General features: G+C 42.3%; 1 protein-coding gene and 1 long non-coding RNA gene across 6 annotated transcripts in view; one reads left to right on the top strand and one right to left on the bottom strand.

The window, feature by feature from the left end:
- The window catches only part of THRB (thyroid hormone receptor beta), a 386891-nt gene that overhangs the window by 13447 nt on the left and 349724 nt on the right, over positions 1–23720 (top strand). The gene's annotated exons all lie outside the window — the stretch shown is intronic.
- On the bottom strand, positions 17–1080 carry LOC137224622 (uncharacterized). Its single transcript, XR_010943409.1, has 2 exons — positions 945–1080; positions 17–160 (listed from the first exon to the last, which is right to left on the bottom strand). It is a non-coding gene; the product is annotated as an uncharacterized lncRNA (long non-coding RNA).

The raw sequence follows: 23720 nt of genomic DNA on the forward strand, positions 1-23720 counted from the left end.
TGATCATTTTGTATCGATAATTCGTTATACTTTTTTTCAGTTTTAAATTGTTAGGGTGTGTTTACTGGTAACAATCTCCTTTTTATAGATGTCCTGGCATTTTTCATCCTCAAGAGATATGTTCCATGGTCCATCGTTGAACTTAGGGAACCCTCAGGGTCTGTGGAAAATAAGAATAATAGACGTAAATAGTTTATCTGTACCATTTTTAAAGATTCCACATATAAGCGATATCATATGAACCTATTTACAAAACAGAAAGAGTCTCAGATGTAGAAAAGACAGTTATGGTTACCAAAGAAGAAACATGGTGGGGAGGGATAAATTAGGAGCTTGGAATTAACATACACACACTACTATATATAAGATAGATAATCAACAAGGACCTGCTGTATAGCACGGGGAACTCTACTTAATACTCTGTAATGACCTACATGGAAAGAGAATCTAGAAAAGAGTGGATATGTGTATATGTATAACTGATTCACTTTGCTGTACACCTGAAACTAACACAACATTGTAAATCAACTCCACTCCAATTAAAATTTTTAAAAAATAAAGAAGAATAAATGTTTGGTCACCTGCCCAGGACTGCAGCCACTTGAACGCAGAGTTGGCTCTCCCACTTGGATTGAATGTCATGCTGAAGCTGACCACCTTCCTGCCTTTTTTCATAACATCTACTCCTGTCTCTTGCCCTGATGCTGTTCTACTGTCCACAAGCAAACTTCTGTCCCTGACGGTTTCATACCTATTTTTTTCTGCTTCTGTTTCAGCACAGCATCCTAATATCCTTCATTCAGGGAGCTCCCCCAGTCCTGCCATGATTCATTAGGATTGAGATCCAAAGTACCTCCGCTTCTGCCCTGCTGCAGCGTGCCCCTTTAATGACAGTTTCCCTCACCCCTTTGTCCAAAGGTAATATTACATGTTTAGTCACTTACTATACGCATTTCTTCACTGCCCAGTGTCCAAACCTCATATTGGTCAGTGAGATGGATATTTCTCTGCTGGATTTGAAGTTCCAAGAGGGCAGGGGCTGTGTGTTGAACAAGTTTAGTGGAGTCTAGAAGGCAGGCCCAGTACGTAGGTGCTGAGTAATGCTTTCCTGCTGTTTTGACTAACCACATGCAGGCTGTTTTCGTATAATTAGGATGAATCTAATTTTAAAATGAACAACCGTGTGTCCTCAGATGAACCAGAATATACACTTACAAGGCGCTGCTGTCCTGCATTATAAATAAGGGAATAGGTTGTCCGGCAGAAAAGCTCTGCTGTTCTTTTCCCTTAAAAAAAACAAAACAAAAAAAAAAACAAAAAAACTCTCCACACATCAGAGTTGAGATAGAAGATCTTCCCATCCCCTCACCTAAGTTGGCAAGGAATCGGGGCCCCAAAGTGGATGTTCTTGGCAAAGATGAAACCCAGCGAACATCCACAAGTTAAGAAGAGAGGCTTCTGAGGATTTGTAAAGAAACGTCCCTAGGAATGGCTTACGGTGACTAGACCCTAAGGGGGGCGCCTGATTCCCATCCTGGGTGACAGCGGGACTTCCTCAGGCGATGGCTTCAGGTTTCTGCAGGGCCGTGTTCTGAGGCCCTTGGAAAGTGTCAGCTGCATCGCTGTTTACAGACCTGTTGCTGGTGTGGGGAGCCCCTTGCACTCATTGCCGCTGTGGCATCCCTCAAGCTCCGAGCATTTTCTTGAGATTTTTAACATCTCAGAATTCCCACTGCAGGGAAGATGAGTGATTTAACATCGCCCTGAGGGGGTTTATAGTTCACTTCTCTTCTTTGTCTAGCAAGGTTTTGAAATAGCTGTTTCATTTTGCTATTCTGTGGTTTTCAATCCCCACTGGTAATTCATTAAAGTTCATTTGAACCACGGCTGCCGTTGTTTTCATCTTTGGCTCTTCCTGGCACCAGAGTAAGACCCCTTTCTCGGAGTCAAGTGTTACTTATTTGAGTTCTTGCAGAATTTTGACTTCGGGGGCATTTGAGACTCATAGGGATTGTGCTTGCATTCCCTGCCAGCCTTGAGCAAAAGATGTGGCTTTGCCTGTGCCCTCGATGGGAGAGAGAGGAATGTGCCTGGAGTTGGGTTTCAGATGGTCTGAAAGAAGTCGGTCTAGAGCCTGTGGCTCAGAGGATCCCAATGATTCTGTGCTTAGGACTTGGGGATGGGAAGACCGGCCCCTCTGCTACAGGGCTACTGTGGACCCAGAGAGTTCTCACATCCGAGGAACCTGGGGCTCAAGTGGCCGCCAGCCTAGTCTCTCTTCAGAAGACTTGCCATTAGAGTTTGGGTTCCCCAGAAGCAGACCCTGAGATGAGAATTGAAGTGCAAGTCGTTTTAGGGGGAAGGTAAAGAAAACACCCATAGGAGAGTGGGGAAGGGGGCCAGAATGGGGATAGCAGTCAATAAGGAGGCATTATTAAACCAGTTACCACTGTGGGCACACTGGGGAGCCCTGGGAGACAGCGTGGATCATGTCTCACAGTTACTCACCCAAGAGGCAAGGGAGTACCTACTTCTTCACCAAACCTGTCAGGCATCCGTTGAGGACTGCCTACAGAGGCGACTGATTTCCCGGCATTTCAGGACTGCCACTTGGGCAGCCAACAGCACACCTTGAGGCAAAGGAATGCAGTTTTTGGCAGCTGGAAGACAAGTTCATGGGCATTGAAGTGGAGCCCATGAGGAGGGGGGTCAGGGCACCGGCATCGTCTGCTACACGTAAGCCTTCCTTGTCAGTGGCATATATCCCTGGAGGGCAGCCTGTAGTGCTCATTTCCACCCAAGGATCTCTGGCCTCTTTTGGACTTCTGCTTCGTACTCACGAGGCACAGACTGCCTTTAGCTGGAGCAGTGGAGCTGACCCCACAAGCACCTGGTTCAGAGTTGACTAGAGAGGGATCCAGTGAAACAGGAGGCACAGCCAGATCCCCGGCTCTGTTTCCTTACCCTCATCTCTCTCCCACACTGTCTCCCTTCTGTCTAAGACCTCGCTTGTTGCCCAAGATCGCCTAGTGGTCCTGGCGAGCACGTTCTCTTTCCTAATAGCTTCTGCTCTTGCCTCTACCAGGCTTTTTTTTTTTTTTTCCCTTTTGTACCCCTGGAACATGGTTTCTCGACCTGGGTGCTATTGATACTTGGGGGCACATAATTCTTGGCTGTGGGGGATGCCATGGGCATTGCAGAATGTTTAGCAGCCTCCCTACCCTCTACCCTCTAGAGGCAATTAGTGTCCACCCCGGAGTTATGACAGTGAAAAAATGTCTCCAGACGGTGATTGTCAGTTGTCCCCTGGGAGGCATAATTGTCCCCATTGAAAACCACTGCCTTAGACCAGTCCCAAGTCCCCGTGCTTCCCTCCCCCAAGCTCCTCGCCAATTACACTTACCCGTCATGGCCGGTGGGGAGAGGCATCCCCAAATCTGCCTCCTCTTCCACCTGCCCTATTCCCACCAGGAATCAGGAGTCAGGAATCAGTGCCCTGGTCTGTGGGTCTGTCTGTTTGTCTGTCTCTTTTTCCTCCCTTCCCCTCGCTTCTCCCCATCTGCATGGTGAACAGCTGCAATTTGGAAGATGCCACTTTTCATTTCTTCCTCCCTTTTAAAGCTTCCTGCTCAGTTCAGAGAAGCAAACACTATAATGGGAAATCAGCTAATAACGTGAGATGTCACATTCAAAAAATTTTGTTCGTTCATTTTTTTTATCGAACCCGTATCCGGTACCAAATGTGTGCGAGGTCCACGCTCGGGTGCAGTGGTGAGCCCATTCCCTCGTCCCTCCAGACGGGTCCACAAAATGATTACACGAAGGACAGCCTCACCAAAATCAAGACTGTTTTCATTTTATCAATACATGTATATCCCGGATTCCGGTGGCCGGAAGTACAGAAAGCCAGTATCGTACCAGGAACAGTTACAATTACTGTCAGTGTTTCCTCGTGTGGGAATTCTAACTCCACGGCTTAGAATTATGAAATCCTGCTTTGAACTACAGAATTTACCTCTGTCACGTTCAGAAGTATGTTTTGAGCGCGGTCCACCTTGACAAGCGGGTTTCACAGTTTAACCGGTGCCTGAAACAAAGTGTTAATAGATCTTTCACACTCCTGTTTGCCGGCATCATCTCTGCTGTTCCTGCTTTGTTGAGACAAACAAGGTAGTTGTCCACATTTTGGGGTAATCCCGTCCAAAGGTGGCTTCAAGCAATCCCAGAGAGGGTGGCCTTGCCACTGCTTGTTTGGGCTGAGGGTTGGTTATGGAGAAAAGGAAACGGTGCAAATCACAAAGGGGAGGATGTTGAAGGCACGAGGATGCCTCCTTTGCAGTGAGTACCGCCTGTGGGGATGCTGGGGTCGTGCCCCGGTCACGGCTGCACGGCTGTGCGGTGGGAGTGTGTCCCACGCGGCCCTGCTCCTCTGCACCCACACGTCTCAGACTGCTGCCCCCAGGCTGGCTGGTGGTAAAGGCACAGAATCTCCTGCCCCAGCCCTGCCCAGCCAGACTCTGCATTTCACCAAGATCCCCAAGGGCTTCACCGCAGTGGGAGTTGAGCTTTTGTTCTGCTTGCATCTCCTCAGGTAAAAAATATGCAGTCCAAGCATACAAAAGAGTTACCGGGGTAACCCTGGTGGGTATTGACTAACCCATTATACCCAGGTTATTGTTTTTCAGACTTGGTAATCAGCACGTTAGTGGGCCCCGAGTCAACGTAATGAGTCACATCAACAAAAGTTTTGGGTAAGAAAGACTAGAATAGAAGATATTAGAGTAAATCACATGTTTTTGAAGCATTTTATTTCATTAAAAAAATGCAGGTACATGCACACACACAGACACCCCACCTTTGTATGTCCTGGGTCATAATAGCAAAATAGAATTCTGGCTGAGGTTATGGTAAAAAACAAACAGGCAAACAAACAAACAAACCCCCCCAAAATGAATGTATCTCTTTATATATATGCAGATCAGTGTTTTAAAAAAATAAAACCCCAAACATATGCATTTGATGAAGTGTGGCCCCTCAACTCTCCCCAGAGATGATGAGACTGTATTCCCTAAACCAGATTCCTGAACTAGTAAAATGTCTAAATAGCATATATGAATGTTAAAATGATCTCAGTTGCACGTTCATGACAGTAAGCATTTACATTTCACCCTCAATTTCAAAAAACAACTCTCTATCAGAGAATACCTCAAAATCTTGAAAAAGACACCTTTAAAGAAAAGCTCATTTTAAATCAAGAAAATACAACTGTAGGCTGATGGAAAGACATCCATTAACTGGAAGGAAATGATAATTTTGAACCCAAAAGAAATTCCCCAGGTTATGAGAAGTACAGGGCATCCCAAAAGTGGTACTGCTGTTTCAAAGTTTAATGTCTTCAGAAGTGTGAATGCTACACACTTAACAAAAAATGATCTGGAAGTTTAATCATTTCCATTTCTTCAACATTCATTTAGCTTTGCAGATTTTGAAAAGTCAGTTTTTACTTTTAACTTATTGTTTCAGGGGTTGACAGCTTCCATCAGAGAGACTGAAAAAAAAATTAAAATGAAAAATCTCATTGTCCGTGGAATTGTTTCCTTAATTTCATTTTCAGATTGTTGATTGCTATCATATAAAAATACAGTGGATTTGGGGGGAACAAAATTACTTTCCAAAAGCCACAAAGCTCCACGAGTGTCCAAGAGATGGGGGTAATGAAGCTTTCCAGAGCATTCTTGTCTGAATTTGTAGCATTAATCCTTCTGAAGATACTAAACACCTGGGAGCTGGAAGGCAACCATGTCACTCTTTGAGCACCCGCCTGTGTGAAGCTGAGGCCCAGAGACCTTGAGAGTCGGATTTCACCACGTGTGGGAGAGAACTAGTCCTGGGGCCTCAGCTGGGCACTGTGAAGGAGGGTGCTAATGCCAGGATGAGACACGGTTTCAGGGCAGGGCTTTCAATCTCTCAGACAGGATTCGGGCCAGGATCCGTGTCCGTGAGAGTGCCTTTGCCCTACAGAGCTGGTCCTGAGCTTCCCCTCCATCCTTTCAGACCCCTTCCCACCTTCTTCCTCACCCACGGGGCCTCCGACTTTGCTGGAATGGTTGTGTCCCCACGTGGTGCCTTAGAAGGATGCCAGGGAGCTAACTAAAGCAGTATTCCATGAAACAGGATTTCAGATATGCTTTGAAGGAACAGTTGAAAATGTTTTCTTTGTTTTCTTCTGTAATATGTCTGTCAACGCTATAGACGCTTTGCTTTATTAAAATTGAAAAAAACATGACGGTGTCCATATTCTTGAAGAATGCTGTGTTTGGGGGCACATTTAAAATATAATTTTACATGTTGTAAAAGGTGAGAAAACTAGTGTTCCGTCTCTAACTAGGTGTAAGTGTTAAAGTAGGTGGTTTAGCTCATTTTTTAAAACCATCCTGTTTGTTTGTTCCAAAACTTTTTGCTAGTGCACAGCTCTTTGAGAATATATATTTATGTATATGTGTTCAGATTATATAATTTGAGTATATATGAACATATGTATTTTGAACATATGTTGAATATTTATTAAATATATCATTTGAAACCAATATGAGAAAGGATTTGGAGATATTATAAATGGTAGCATGTTATAACAACTTCTTCTGTTTATTTATTTCTAAATGGAATAAATTGCAATTCCTCAATATTGTGGTTTGATTTTTTTTCCGTAAGTTGTGTTTTTACTTAAACAAATAAAACATTAATTTGAATAATATCTACTTGTAGTTATTCATATTTGTCATAAAGTATTTTTAGCAATTTTTTTGCTTGTTTGAAAAAAATCCAATATTTCAGGCTCTCACTTCTTGTTGCATGATGGTTACAATTGTATAAAGTAGCACTGTTGCCCTCAAGACTAATGAGAACATGACAAATTTTGAGGTCCATGCCAAAAGAACATTTTGTTTTTGGAACATTAGCTGTAGAAAACCACATATTAGTGGAGTGGTTTTCCTTTGTGATTTATCATAGATGTTATGTTCATTCAGTTGAAAAGTACAGTTCATTGTATTAAGTCATTCTTCTATCTATAGCATTTTGGACAGATTTCATATATACACTTTTCAAATTAGTAAGAAAGATACATGTTTCCACGTGCACCAATCTGATATGACTCCACACCATGGAATCAACTGTGCCCATCTGTAAATGTCTGAGGCTTGAACCCCTCCCTATACCTACAGTTCCACAGTCAGCTATACACGGTATGCAGGGTCTGCACAGTCCTTGGTTCCATCCAAAAAATCCGAGATTTTTTTTTTTATGAAGTATCAAAGACAGAATCTTTGCTGGAAGCATTGTGTGTTTGAATTACCTACTGTAGCTTTTCCTTTTCCACATAAGAAACCTGAATCATAAGAGTAGCCGTTAATCCTACAAATTCTAGTAGGTCTATCATAGCGCTTAGGCAGTCAAATAGTTTTGTGCCAACTCAAGTAGGTTTTGTTGGCTGTTGTGTTTGAACTCGGCAGTAGTGCTATGATTAATTAGTAGTGTTTGCTGTGAAATAACAATTAGCAGTGGTGGCCTGGGTGTCAGGTATTTTCTTATCCTGTGTCCATACCTAAGGAAGATTAAATCCTCAAGATGTGGTCCCGTTATGTTGCCTTTGGCTTTAGTCCTGTGCCTTTGAAGTGAAACTGTGCTTGTTCTGAAGACATGTTTACTTTCTACTCAATAGTAAATCAGAAAATTCATTTGTAAGTCAAGGACTATGTAAGAGTGTTTCCAGATCGGCAAGTTTAGTGTAATATCACAAAACAAAGCACGCAGTGAACTTTTTTATTGTCTTTTTGGTTTTCTTGAGTCCTGAGACTCAGATGTATAAATACCGTGTTACCGATACTTTAAAAATTGAAATATCAGAATTGTTGGAACTCTTTCAAGAACATGCTCGGTTCTCAAAATAAAATTGAAGACAATATTTTCTATTATATATTTTAATTTTTTAAATATTTTATTTATTTATTATTTTTGGCTGTGTCGGGTCTTAGTTGCGGCACACAGGATCTTTCGTTGTGGCGCACAGGCTCTTCTTTGCGGCATGCGGGCTTCTCTCTAGTTGTGGCGAGCAGGTTTTCTCTCTCTAGTTGAGGCGCGCGGGCTCAGTAGTTGTGTCACGTGGGTTTAGTTGTCCCACGGCATGTGGGATCTTAGTTCCCCGACCAGGGATGGAACCCACGTCCCCTGCATTGGAAGGCAGATTCTTTACCACTGGACCACTAGGGAAGTCCCTCTGTCATATTTTAAAATGGTAAAATTGTGTTTATTTGTGTAATTTATCATTTGGACTTCACGGTCTACTTTACTTCTCAGTTACAATACCCATCCTCTCAGGAAGCTTTGGCCAGCCCCTTGACATGGAGAACAGGAAGGAACTAGATTGTATATGAGAAGATAAGGCAGATGGGGGGATCACAGCTGAGCTTCTGTTGTGTCTACCAAGCTAGGAGGATAGAAAATTTGGGAAAGAGGGTACGACAGTGAAAAATTGAAGTTGGAAGGTGAACAGAGCCTGTGTTTCTTATGTCATCAAGTAAAACTGAGTCTTTGTCGATCAGTGTGATTGGACTCCCTTGAAATCTGCCTGTGAGAAGACCTGAGTAGTGTTTCCTTCCATTATTATTAAACTGTCTCCCAGACCTGGAAGCTCATAATTGCTTACATTACATGAAGTGACCATAAGATCCTCAGGAATTAAGGATATGAAGAAAGAAGTCTATTGTACAGTTGGTATTGGCATTCTTTCCATGGAGAGATGAATCGCTTTCTTCAACAAGTCCAGCACTTGACTTTGTGAGGGCTGGCAGAGAGAGCACTAGGAAACAAGTGGCTTTGTGTTCTAGCCCCTTGCACAGTTGTCTTTCCTTTGTAGGGGCTGGTATTCTTCAGGAAGAAGTGAACGGTGGCCAGATATGTCTTTATACCTTAGAGGATCCTTGTAGAAAGGAACCAAGTGCTAGATCCCTGTAGATGTTTTAAGATGTTACCTTTCCGGTGGCTGTGATGTGTGTTGTTTTGACCATCATTAATTGAATTTAGTATTCTCTGGAATAAAGGGTGGGTTAAGAGGGTCTTGAAAATCATATGCACATCTTCTTTCATTTTCCTGCCATTTTCAGCCACAATAGTGTTAATATAACACAGCAGGTGAGGTATGAACCTTGGACAGGCCTGAATATAAATATGGGTGTCCCCACTAAACTGGCTGATATGACATTAGGAAAAGTTGCTTAACTTCCCTGAGTTTCAATTTCCAAGTATATAAAAATGTTAAAAAAAGAAAAGTCTGCCATGTAGGACTACAGTAAAGAGAGGGAATACCTGGAAAACAAGTTATTAGTGTAAAATTAAAAGAAACTGAAAGCAGAGCTCTGAGTTTAACATGAAAGTTTTGAGGTATGCCTGCTTCCAGGCCACTTTCTCCTGGTTGGGGGAGAAGGAGGGAGAGAGAAAATGGAAACTTAAGAAGAATTTCCAAAGCTGCGCTCATGAGGAAGTTTTTTTTAGCTTTTATTCACAGTTTTAAAGCAAAGCTAGTCTCTCATGGTTTCCTCTTGGACCAAGTGGAGATACGCAGGCTGATAATAGCTAGGAAATTTCACAAGTTGAACAGCCGTAGGCACGGCATGTTCTCATGGATTAATGTCAGGCCGGAGGAGGTAGTCTGCCAGGGACCGCTGGGTTCTGCCCCAGCTCTGGGTAGATGCTGAGGGCGACACCACAGAGACACGAATGATGTGCTTATCCAGTGTTCACGGGTCACAGAGTTGGAGCCGGGGAACCAACATGCCCCACCACAGAACGTGGATTTAGAGACCCTGAGGGGCTGGAGCGGTGGGTCCACATCAAGAAGGCCTAAAGGAGGATTTAAAACCACCACACTACATTAGTTACATGTTTGAGGCCCAGATTCTAGGAGACCATTAATCGTCAATTTAGTATGAGCCGCTTAGCAGTGTGATGTCTCAACTTCCACTGGGGCCATACATTCCATGAAAACAACGGCTCTCAAACTTGAGCTGCATCCCTTTCACCTGGAGGGCTTGTTGACATCCGGATTGCTGGGCCCATCCCAAGAGTTTCTGATTTAGCTGGTCTGAATTGGAGCTGGAGAGGTTACCGCTTGAGCAAGATCCCAGGTGATGCTGAGAAGAACAACTTTGCTCAAATCTAGGGGGATTACTGTCATCTCCTGAAGTATGGAAGCAGTTTTGGGTCCGACTCTTTCAGTTAGGTCAAAAGCCAGAAGGATGGAAAGAATTCTGGCAACCAGGTAATATCAAGGGCCATTGAGGAAAGAGGAGCATATGGAGAAGAGAAAAACTTCAGGGATGTAGTAGCTGCCTTCCAACACTTGAGAGATTAACATGCTGAAGAGTTGGTTAAGAGTGTATACATTGGAACCAGATAAACCTGGATTTGATTCATAATTCTGCCACCCTTTTACATGTTTAACAGACACGTCTATGGTGCCAAGTACCAGGCACTGGTCCAAATGCTTTACACATATTAGCTCATTTAATCCTCGTAACAAAACACCTTATGAAATGGGTTCAGAGAGGTTGAGCAACTTTCCTAAGGTCACATAGCTAGGGAGTGGTAGAACTGGGATTTAGATGCAGAGTCACGTGGAGTCCAAGTTCATAAATAGCACATGACGCTGCCTCTCCACTAGTGTCTCCTCTGTGCTTAACGGCTGTGAGTCCTTAGTGATACCTGCAGCTTCTCGTGACTCAGTTCCTCCATCTTTGAAACAGACACCATCCTTTTCTCATAGGGTTGTTCTGAAGGGTTAAAAGTGTTTGTAGACCATCTAGCTTGTGTCTGTTGTGTAGACTTCTGTGATACTCAAAAGTAGGCACAGTGGATAAAGTTAGGGTGGGTCACAGTGTGACTGAGAAGTACTGAAACCTACCTGTCAGTTACGGGGTCCAGGGCATCAGCTTTGGGGGATTTCTCTGAACCCAAATGGCCCTCTGTAGGGACAGTCACAGTTAGCATCCACACCTTGACGAGGAGACTGGACTAACTGATAATTCTGGCTTTAAAATTCTACAACTGTGTAAAACATTGACTTCATTCATTTGAAGTGTCAGTCTTCCTCAGATGGTTTGGTTATTTCCCCTTTGCTCACTGGAAGATTTATGCAGATTCTCAAAGATTCTGCCTGTCACAGATAAGGCGGTTATCTGTGACACCTGCTCATGGCCTGTTATCACACACACCTGCTCATAGCTTGTTGCTCTTCAACACTTGTAAATAAGTCAACAACATGTGCTCTTATATCCAGCAGCTATTTCTTGCCTGGTTTCCTTCCTTATACCTCAGTTTTCCGTAGTAACAATATAGTTTGATTTTTGCATGTATCTGAAACCTTCATATTTTAAAGCAATAGTGATTATTTTCAGAGATATTTCATTATACTCCTAAGAAGTAGGTTGAATGCTTTCCTTGATATACATGTACAAATATGATAAGGAATACCAGACAGCCAAGGAGAAAAGCTTATCTGGGATGCCCTATTTTGTTGGGGAGTCGCACAGCTAGGGGTAGGACTAATGTTGATGCCAAAGACCTGTGACAGTGGAGCGTACTTGAAGTGCTTTCCCAGCTCCCATTTGGCTCCTGCATGTATGAGCAGTTCCCTTAACTGGGCTGACTCTGGAATTAATTAATAACGCATGAATCTCTCGAGTTTATTACATGCTAGTAACTGTGCCAAGTAAATGGATAGAGCTGGTTCTGGAGGAGGACAGATGTCTAATTAGGCAATTACAGAGGCAGGGGGATACCTGCAAAGATAGAGGGAAAGTCTGGGTTCTGGGAGCTAGCTCAGTCTGAATGTCTACTGGGGAGATCATGGAGAATTTCCCAGAGGAGGTGCTGCTGGATCTGTTTGGAAGAATTAGTAGTAGTCAGACCGACAAAGTCTTGGGGGTGTGTGTGTGTGTGTGTGTGTGTGTGTGTGTGTGTGTGTGTGAATTAGATAAATGTATGCATGTGGGACACATGGCTCCCAGACCTCCTACCTCACTGGGTTTCCAGAATCCTAGCAGCCAGGCCTTCACGCTGCAGGCAGTAGTTTGAAAAAAGCATTTTTCTGGGAAATCTGAGCAGCCCAAGAAGGACTTAAGATATTGAATCAGGGGTACCCTGAATTATGTCCAATCATATCAGTCTCCAAAGTAAAAGGTAAAGTTGAGAAAATCTCCTGGAAAGGAGAAGAAAAAGGTGGTGATGGTAAATAGAAGAAGAAGAAGAAACAAGATAAATAAAGGATCAGTTTAGTCAGTCCAACATCTTAACAAGAGAAATATCGGGAAGAGAAAACAGGAAAAATGAACAGAAGGAACCCACTAACAAACTAATTCAGAAGGATGCACGAGGGCACAGAGACAGATGAGCTGACTCTCATCCTCCCTCATGGGGAATAAATAGGTACTGCCTGGAACTGAAATGTCATGTGATACAGTCATGTTATTGTGAACGTGGAGGTAAAGCCTTCTTTTCCTTAAATAAATGAAAGAGCTTAGAGTGGTTATCTCTAGGGAGGAGGAAATGGGAGGAGGAGTTCGGAAGGAAGTTTTGCATAACAAATCTTATGAAACTATTTGATAAGGGCTTCCCTGGTGGCGCAGTGGTTAGGAATCTGCCTGCCAGTGCAGGGGGACGTGGGTTCAAGCCCTGGTCCGGGAAAATCCCACATGCCGTGGAGCAGCTAAGCCCATGAGTCACAACTACTGAGCCTGCGTGCCTAGAGCCCGTGCTCCGCAACAAGAGAAACCACCGCAATGAGAAGCCTGTGCACCGCAACGAAGAGTAGCCCCCACTCACCAGAACTAGAGAAAGCCCACGTGCAGCAACAAAGACCCAATGCAGCAAAAAATTAAAAAAATGAAAATAAATAAATAAATTTATTTTAAAAAACTGTTTGATACTTAAAACTATGTGCAAGTATAAATCTGAGATAATTTATAGCAGTGATGAAGTCGCCCAGCATACAGGAGATGGCAGTTCAGACTAAAGGAAAACTCTGAAGTCCTGGACGGGGTAACTAAAAACAAATCCACACTGAGACTCACCCTGATGAGAATGCAGCCAATCAAATGTTAAGGGGATGGGGATAACATTACTTGCAACATAACCACTGTCTCACAGCCAGCTAACCTCCTCTCAGCAATAGTAGATGCTGTATACCAGCAGAATGTGATTTTCCAAATGCTGAGAAAAATCCTCAACCCCAAATTCTGTACTTGCTAAGGGAGAACTCAAAACTGAGGGTAAATTAAAAAGGTAAACAAGATACAACAGATACACAAGACTGGGCTAATTAACCTTGCAGAAAGAACTACTAAAAGATATACTTGAACAAGAAGAGAATTGAACCAAGAAAAAAGTGTAGGTTGCAAGGAAAAACAGTGAGCAAAGAAACTGGTAAACATAATGGGAAATCTAAATAAGCAGTGTTGTTAAAACAATAGCAACAACAGTAATAGTCACAATTTTTGATGAGTGTCTGTAACAAATAATATAGAACTTAGCTTTTGCACCATAATGGCATGGGTGAAGAGGAAGTGGAAATAATATCTTCCACAGTCCTTGTATGACTTTAGAGAAAGATAGAGATAATGATTTTCTTTAGATTTTGGTTGGTGTACAAATTTGGGGATGACCTCTGTAGAAATAGAATAACATCCGAACCAGTGGAGGGGAATAAAGATAATGCAATCAATTCAATAGATAGCAGGAGAGAAGGAAAAAAAGTACCAAGGAAGAAGTATGGCCAACAGAAAACAACAACAAAAAATAAAACAATTGAAATAGGTGCAAATATATCTTTAACCACAATAAAGGTAAATGAACTAAACTCTTCAGTTTGAAGACAAAGATTGAAAGATTGCATAATAATATGAGCTCCAGGGGCTTCCCTGGTGGTGCAGTGGTTGAGAGTCCGCCTGCCGATGCGGGGGACATGGGTTCATGCCCCAGTCTGGGAAGATCCCACATGCCACGGAGCGGCTGGGCCTGTGAGCCATGGCCGCTGGGCCTGTGCGTCCGGAGCCTGTGCTCTGCAACAGGAGAGGCCACAACAGTGAGAGGCCCGCGTACCGCAAAAAAAAAAAAAAAAAAAAATATATATATATATATATGAGCTCCAACTATACACTGTTTACAGACATCCTACCTGAAGCACAGTGGCTCAAAAAATTTGAGTGTAATGAGATGGAAATAGATATATCAGGTACATATGAATTAAAGCTAAAGTAACAATATTATAGTAAGTAAATTAAAATATTAAGGTGAGACTTAATAAAAGAGTATGTCATCACCATTGATCATTTCTGCCAAAATTTATTCTTTTTTATTTTTTTATTTTTTCCATCTCTGCCAACTGTTCTATTTTTTTTTTTTTCATGGAAAGGCATTTTATTTTAAATATAAGAATGTGTACATGTGAATCCCAAACTCCTATCTCTTCCCCCTACCCTCCCCACTGGTAACCATAAATTCATTCTCCAAGTCTGTGAGTCTGTTTCTGTTTTGTAAATAAGTTGATTTGTATCATTTTTTTAACATCTTTATTGGAGTATAATTGCTTTACAATGGTGTGTTGCTGCTGTATAACAAAATGAATCAGCTGTACGTATACATATATACCCCTATCCCCTCCCTCTTGCGTCTCCCTCCCACCCTCCCTATCTCACTCCTCTAGGTGGTCACAAACCACCGAGCTGATCTCCCTGTGCTATGCGGCTACTTCACACTAGCTATCTGTTTTACATTTGGTAGTGTATATGTGTCCATGCCACTCTCTCACTTCATCCCAGCTTACCCTTCCCCCTCCCTGTGTCCTCAAGTCCATTCTCTACATCTTCATCTTTATTCCTGTCCTGCCCCTAGGTTCCTCAGAACCTTTTTTTTTGAGATTCCATTTATATGTGTTAGCATATGGTATTTGTTTTTCTCTTTCTGACTTACTTCACTCTGTATGACAGACTCTGGGTCCATCCACCTCACTACAAATAACTCAGTTTCGTTTCTTTTTATGGCTGAGTAATATTCCATTGTATATATATGTGCCACATCTTCTTTATCCATTCATAAGTGTTGATGGACACTTAGATTGCTTCCATGTCCTGGCTATTGTAAATAGAGCTGCAATGAACATTGTAGTACATGACTCTTTTTGAATTATGGTTTTCTCAGGGTATATGCCCAGTAGTGGGATTGCTGGGTCATATGGTAGTTCTATTTTTAGTTTTATAAGGAACCTCCTTACTGTTCTCCATAGTGGCTGTATCAATTTACATTCCCACCAACAGTACAAGAGGGCTCCCTTTTCTCCACACCCTCTCCAGCATTTATTGTTTGTAGATTTTTTGAGTATGGCCATTCTGACTGGTGTGAGGTGATACCTCATTGTAGTTTTGATTTGCATTTCTCTAATGATTAGTGATGTTGAGCATTCTTTCATGTTTTTGTTGGCAATCTGTATATCTTGCTAGGAGAAATGTCTATTTAGGTCTTCTGCCCATTTTTGCATTGGGTTGTTTGTTTTTTTGATATTGAGCTGCCTGAGCTGCTTGTAAATTTTGGAGATTAATCCTTTGTCAGTTGCGTCATTTGCAAATATTTTCTCCCATTCTGAGGGTTGTCTTTTCATCTTGTTTATGTTTTCCTTTGCTGCATTTGTATCATTTTTTTTAGATTCCGCATATAAGTGATATTATATGATATTTGTCTTTCTCTGTCTGACTTACTTCAATTAGTATGATAATCTCCAGCTCCATTCATGTTGCTGCAAATGGCATTATTTTATTCTTTTTTTATGGCTACGTAATATTCCATTGTATATATGTACCACATCTTCTTTATCCATTCCTCTGTGGATAGACATTTAGGGTTTTCCATGTCCTGGCTATTGTGAATAGTGCTGCTGTGAACATAGGGGTGCACGTTTCCTTTCGAACTATGTTTTTCTCTGGATATATTTGGCCAAAATTTAATGACCTGGATTTATCTGTATCTGTGCATTTGTGTCAAAGGCACCATGTTTGCCAAGTTTATGCAACCATACCTTAAGGGTGTTCTTAGACATTTTTAAAGTGTCAGCAATTCTTCCATAAAAGATACTATTTCACAGATCATCAGTGTCCTATGTGGTGGCAATGTGACCTATAAATGAGTAGTTCTGCACCCATGGGTGTTCTGCACCCATGGGTGTTCATCAGTACTTGGCACATTGTTGGCAATGCTTGCTGAGTGCCAGCTTCCGAGTCTGTCTGTCTAATTCTTGGGAAGTAGTTTGTCTACAATGAGACTCTAAGCCCAAATCAAGTATATTTTTGAAGCTACTTCTAATCACACTGAAAATTATCCAAGCAGCATATTTTATTTTTATTTTTTAAAATAACTTTTATTGGAGTAGAGTCGATTTACAATGTTGTGTGAGTTTCAGGTGTACAGCAAAATGAATCAGTTATATGTATACATCTGTCTACTCTTTTTGAGATTCTTTTCCCATGTAGGCCATTACAGAGCATTGAGCAGAGTTCCCTGTGCTATACAGTAGGTCCCTGTCGGTTACCTATTTTATATATGGTAGTGTGTAGCATATTTTATTTTTAAACTCACTTCATGTAGCAGTAACATAATTACGAGTATCAGCAGGTCTGTAAAGATTATTATCAAATTTTAAAATGAGATGGTGTGAAGGGAGCCCTTCCCCACCTCCTTCAAACACTTTTTCTAGTAACAAAGTTATGCAGAAATCTTAATCCGTTTAACATTCTGTTAAGGTTTCGGATACTTCTTCCTCCCCTCTCACCAGCCCTTGCTACAGAAAACAGCCCACGTTCTTACACATCAGGCCAAAGCAATCTCTTTGTCAAGAGCTGAGCCCCAGTGGATCCTGTGGACAAGTCTCCCCTCTGTCCAGGAGAGAAGTCAGGTTGTGTAACCCTACTGCCGGGACAGGAGCGTGGTTACACGGTGTGGGTGGAAAATGGTTCTTGCACATGCACAGAAGCAGATCAGCTTTGGGGACAAGCTCCACTCGGCTGGGTGCCTTGCCCAGAAGGGGGTGGGGCTGGTAGCCTGAGAAACTGGGTGTTTTTCCCAGGCTTCTGGGTCACTGCCGCTGCCTTTCAATGCCCTTTAAAAAGCACCTCGAGGAAACTTCTCATTGGCAGCCGAGGAGCCCACTAGTTCCAGGGGAAGAATCTGAACAAGAGGAAAGAGGAATGCTCTCCCCTCTCTATTTTGCAGGGCTCCTGGAAAGTGGGCTTTAGTGCATTTGGTTTAGACACGGGGCCAAAAGTAGCAGTTTAAAACGTGTTTTGTTCTGTTTGGGTTTTGTGGCTTCAAGTAATCTGATTTCCTTGCTACTTATTACTGTAAAACAATTTTAATCACATACGTATTTTCCTGACATTTAATAGTTTGGATCAGGGTGTGATCTTACCGATACCTTGCCCCCAGAATGCTTCAGGGGGTAGTTCTATTTATTTCAAAGGACTTCACATCTGAGACTTTTCTTAAGAAAACCATCTACTTCTCATAACAAGAGTCAATTTTTTTTTTTTTTTTTTTTTTTTTTTTTTGTGGTACGCGGGCCTCCCACTGCTGTGGCCTCTCCCGTTGCGGAGCACAGGCTCCGGACGCGCAGGCTCAGCGGCCATGGCTCACGGGCCCAGCCGCTCCGCGGCATGTGGGATCTTCCTGGACCGGGGCACGAACCCGTGTCCCCTGCATCGGCAGGCGGACTCTCAACCACTGCGCCACTAGGGAAGCCCACAAGAGTCTATTCTATTTGACTTGAGTCATTTATTCCGGGACTATGTCTCTCAATTGTGTGATTTTTTTTTTTTTTTTTGGATTGATTTGTTTAGGTCAAATAAAATGTTAACCCCTTTTAAAGGTACAATATGTACCAAATTGTTCAGCTGGTTTGTGAGTCTATGTTTATGCTGAGCCCCTGACCCATTTCAAATAATTTTTTTCCTTTTATCTTTTTTAATTATCAAAAGAATAACATCCTTTTTATTTAAAAAAATCAACAATACAGGAAATGTTAAAAATAAGAGGACTCCATCCCAGTGTCACTGTGTGGTACCACTTAGCATTTGTGGACTAGCCTGAGAAACAAAAATGTTTTTCTGCAGCACGTGGCCACGTATCCAGAATGCTAGAATGTCAGACCGGAAAGAGACACAGAGATTATTTATTCAAAGCTTCTCAATTTCAAGGAGCACTATTTGGCCCCCAAATGGGGAGGTAATTTGTCTGAGGCTTTCATTTTATTTTTATTTATTTATTTATAAATTTATTTTATTTATTTCTATTTTTGGCTGGGTTGGGTCTTCGTTGCTATGCACGGGCTTTCTCTAGTTGCAGCGAGAGGGGGCTACTCTTCGTTGCGGTGCGCGGGCTTCTCCCTGCGGTGGCTTCTCTTGTTGCGGAGCACAGGCTCTAGGTGGGCAGGCTCAGTAGTTGTGGCTCATGGGCTCTAGAGCGCAGGCTCAGTAGTTGTGGCGCCCGGGCTTAGTTGCTCCACAGCATGTGGGATCTTCCTGGACCAGGGCTCGAACCAGTGTCCCCTGCATTGGCAGGCGGATTCTTAACCACTGCACCACCAGGGGAGCCCCGGTTATCATTTTAATATGCCTGTGTCTTGGCCTTTGAACCCAAGTACTTGGCATCTAGGACCCTTTCCGTGATATCACACTGCTGACAAGTTTTTAATGTGTAATCTTTCATTTTTAATATCTTTTATTATTATCCTGATCACAAAAGTAATAAATGCTCTTTGTAGAAACTCACCTATCCTCTCACCACACACCATTGAAATGCTGGTGTATTTTCTTCCAGGCATTTTTCTGTGCCATTTTTGTACAAAAATGGGATCAGGCTTCCCATGATTTTGTGCAGTGTGTTTTTTTGGCTTAATAAATGATGAATTTATTCCATGTCATTGAACATTATTCCTTAAAATTATTTTTAATAGTTGCATGGCAATCTGTGCTATAGATGTACCATAACATATACGTCCCTTTCATGGCCATTTGAGAAGGTACCGGTTCTTCAACACGAAGAGTTTGTCTTGAACACAGCTGAATATAAATCCTTGCTTATTTCACATGCTGTCTGGAAACCCATGAGCATAGAAATCATAGTCGTTCTATAATTTAGGAAGTTCCTGGAAGGCTGGTGAATCATTAAAACCCAAAGTTATTTCATGTCACTACATTAGATATCCTTTAGTTAAAGTAAATAAAATCAGATCACTTTAGAGAACAAATCTCTGACTTGGTCTAAGATGACTTCATCATTGTTAATTAGCCACATGTCTGTTTTATTAGCCAACTGCAAGAAGGATTAGGATAATATGCCTTATTACTTGGTAGATAAAGCCTCTGTCTTCACAGTGTATTTTATAAAGCTAATAAAACAAACAGTAGTAATAGTAATCATAGGAACAGCTCCTACTTCTTGAGAGTACACAGTGTGGTAGCTATGTGCTGAGCTCTTTACAGACATTACACTCAGTCTTCACAAGGCCCAATGAAGTAGGTGCTTGTTTTATCCCCACCTTATAGAGAAAGGAGCTGTAGCTCGGAGAGGTTAAGTAACTTGCCTGAGGTGGCACAGTGAATGAATGGTGGAAAGCAGACTTGAACCCAGGCCTGCCTCACTCCAAAATCCAAGATTGGGGTCAACCTCTCTCCAAGGCAATTCGGAGGAATTATTGTTTTTTCTTGATGATTTAAATGCCTTTGTTAGCAGTGGTTCTTAACCTTTGGGGAACTGTAGAACCATCTGAGAATCTGTACTGTTGTCTGGAAAATGGTCTATTTGAAAAAATATGCAAAATTAAAAGTCAAATTTCAAGAGATATAGTTTCTAGCTTGAAGACTCCCACATTTGAGTGGTATCCTTTGAGTCATTACGATTTTTCAATCTTCTGGAATCTTTTGCTAAAATACAAATAACCCTGTAAGAGGAGTACCTGGAGTGCTTGTCAACTAAAATCATGGCATTTTTGCTGAGACTGACTATGTAAATGGAAACAAAGATGGCAGGAAGCACTTGTTACATGCTGTACCTGTTCCTTATTTTTTCTGGAACCAGCCAGTTCAAGATGGGACCCCTACACATTTTAGTAATGACACTGAATCATTACCACAGCATAGTTCCTGAGATATTATTTCACAGTCACATAATTAACTCTCAAGATATCCAACAATTACTTAGTGAAATATGAAGTAAAACCTTCATGTTTGTCCCGCTTATTAGATTAGCATAGGTTAAAGGAACAAAGGCAAATTATTTAAATATTAGTCTGTACAACATGTTAGGAAGATAAAATGGAATCTGGTGCCCCCCCCAAAAAATCCTGAACGTTATAAAACCAACACAGTGGTTGAAACATTTTTTGTGTCACTACTCCCATCATTAATGCATATAATTGAGAGTAGATTGTTTTTCGGTGCAATTTTTCTGATCATCTCTGAACTCTCTGATGCTCCTAACGATGTTAGCTTTAGAATTTAAGCCAGTGGATTCGTTGTCTTAGTGTGATAGAAAACAAGAAAAGAAATAGTAACTTCAGCTTAATTTTAGGTAGGTAAATCACAGGTGGATAAGCCTGTCGTTTTGACTTGTTTTGTTTTGCTGTGCAAATGACAGAATGCACCATGTAATACATTCTAAAATGCCACTAAGAAGACGTGCTAAATGAAATCTCTTTAAATTTAGGGGAAGCGGGAGCAAAGTCATGGGGACAGAGGGTAAGGAGTTAGGCAGGCACTCTGATGTATGTGGTTTGAAATGATCTCTTAGAATTGAATGGCTGAAATTTAATTCTTCTGCTCTATTGACCGAAGTGTATTTGGAAAGTAAAATGTGGTATTGAGCCTCCAAGAATACAAATAAATACATTCTCAATTAATATTTACATGATAAGTGCTTATATAAAAACTAGCTACAGGAATTCTTTTCTCCTTAGAATAAGTATAATACGTAACATATTTGAGGATTAAAGGCCATGCTGCATGGGCATCTGAGGCTCTACCTAAACACCGTCTTTCTTGTGATGTTACTGTGGGTTTGGAGTTGGGTCTTTGTGTTTGAACAATGTGAGTCTGATTCTCCCAGGGCTTAAATCACTCCTCAGTCATCAGGTGGGTGTTCATTCATTCTTTCAGGCTACCGATAGGAGATTTACTGCACTGTGAGGGAAGGAGGGGACTCTTGACTCAGTCGATTTTACCATTTACAATAGGTTTGATGGAGGAAATTTAAAGTAAGAGCCACGTTATTAGCTGCCTATGCATGAACTGGTACCCTACTGAGGGGCCTGAAAGGGTTGAAAATGTTTAACTCACCGAGAGGCAATGAGAATGCAGTTGGGGAGAAGGAAGTTCCTTTTTTTGAATGCCCAAAGACAATTAAATGTACACTACAGACCATAACCTCAGTCTTCTGTCAAACTTGCAGGGTCTGGAGCCTGCGAAGCCAGCTGACCAGAGCTCCAAAGCAATCAGCCGGACACAGCTGCTTCCTCTTTTAGGAACAAAAAAATGACCCCGAAATCAATTGTCTAGCAGGTATTATCAGCCCAGAATGACTACTGTCATTTAGCCTCAGAGTGTTTTCTGTTCTTATATCTTACTCCATTTCTTTAGCACCTCGCTCTTCAGATGTGGGCGGGCCCTGGTCCAGCCCTGCAGTCAGCCCTGGGAGCTTGTTAGAAATGCAGCATCTGAGGCCCCCAACCTAGACCTGCTGGACCAGAATCTGCATTTGACGAGATGCCCCAGGGATTCATGAACGTCTGCCAAGCTCTGCTGTAAAACAGGGAAGCAGTGACTGCAGGGTTGCCGCCATTATGACTCTGAAGAGTCCGTGTAGCTCCCAAATGGGCCCAACTTTTCTCTAAAGGCAGTGTCCTCACCGGGAAACCCAACCCACTGGCTTAGAGGAGTGTGAGACCAGAAAGCTCCTTTCCCTCAAGACTTCCTTCTCTCCCTCCCTCCCTTTCATCCAAACAGTGTGTAGTCCAATAAAGCCTAACCAATCCCACAATTAGGAGAGATTTACCAATTTTTAACACCCAAAAACCCAAACTCCACAATTTATTAATTTCATCCTCTTTTCCCCAAAACTACTTCTAGAATGACAAACAAATCAGAAATTAGATGCATTCACAATTCACCACCTTTGCCCCTTTACTCTCTGCCTAGGATGGATGCTAACTGGTGGCCAAATGGATAAAAACTCTGGAAGAGACTTATGAAATAAACCTGCATAGTATACAAACATTACTGAATGAGAGGAACACAAACACACGTGTCACTATCACGTACAAAACTCTGTTTCATAGTCCCACAAAGTGGAGAGGAACCTGGTTTGCTTTGAAGACGTTTCTATCCAGTGTCACTGGTTTCTATCCAGTGACAACCAAAACAGATGGAATGAACATATTCCTATAAGCTTCAAAAATTCTTTCAACTTTTTTTTTTTTTTTTTTGCGGTATGCGGGCTTCTCACTGTTGTGGCCTCTCCCGTTGCAGAGCACAGGCTCCGGACGTGCAGGCTCAGTGGCCATGGCTCATGGGCCCAGCCACTCCACGGCATGTGGGATCTTCCCGGACCGGAGCACGAACCCGCGTCGCCTGCATAGGCAGGCGGACTCTCAACCACTGTGCCACCAGGGAAGCCCTCAACTTATTTTTAAATGACTTTCTCTGAGAGTCTAAAAGGACCGTGTGCTTTCTTTCTTACTGACTCATGTGAGAAGATAATAGTTTGCAGAGAAATTCAGTGAAGCTGCTGATAAAATGCTTTAAAAATATACTTCAGAGAGTGGAGCAGTAATAGTGATGTCAAAACAGTGTCCCCGAGTTCTCCAGCCCAGGCCTAGCACGGCCATTTCTCCTCATCAGCCAGACAAAATGGAATAGTAAAAATCAATCCTGTATTTCATTGACTCTCAGAATACAGTTCTCTTCATGGCCTGTTAATAAAATATACCCTTGGAAGGGAGCCAGACTTAGGCAGTTCAGACTCTCTGAAATGGAGCAAAATTGCAAGGGACAGGTAGCAGAGGAATATAGAAGTAAAAAATTAACTTTTGGGGTCAAAATTCTTATCTAAACGGATTGACTGGTCTGATTATTTTTTGAAGTATTGTGTTGATACCAGTGTTTAAATTGAATCAAGAGTAATGATTTAACTGAAGTTACGCTGCGTCATCAACTCTCAACAACACTGAGAAACAAAATCAGTTTTGAGTTCACGTTCCTCACAGACAGAAGAGCATGTGGCGTCACTGAAGCCCCCAGCTGGGTGAGATCTCTCGGGGTCTCAAAAGCAAGGGTGTGAGGAAGAAGAGAACATGGGAACAGAAGGGTTTTGCCGAGTAGGTGGAAGAGAGAGTTCAAAGTCAGGCTGAACACCCCATTTGCCTCCATCTCTACTTAGGACCTGAGTAATGGAGGTGACCAGCCGAGGAGCCCAGTGTCGGTGAAGGCCTAGCTCTTGACGTTAGAGACCCAAATCTAATGGGGCCACTTTGGAAAATGCCACTCATGACTCTCCATTCTGTGTGGTGCCGCTGAAAAATAAGAATACAGCTTTGGGGGCTTCCCTGGTGGCGCAGTGGTTGGGAGTCCGCC

The sequence above is a fragment of the Pseudorca crassidens genome, chromosome 5 (assembly GCF_039906515.1).
Source record: "Pseudorca crassidens isolate mPseCra1 chromosome 5, mPseCra1.hap1, whole genome shotgun sequence".
NCBI lineage: Eukaryota > Metazoa > Chordata > Mammalia > Artiodactyla > Delphinidae > Pseudorca > Pseudorca crassidens.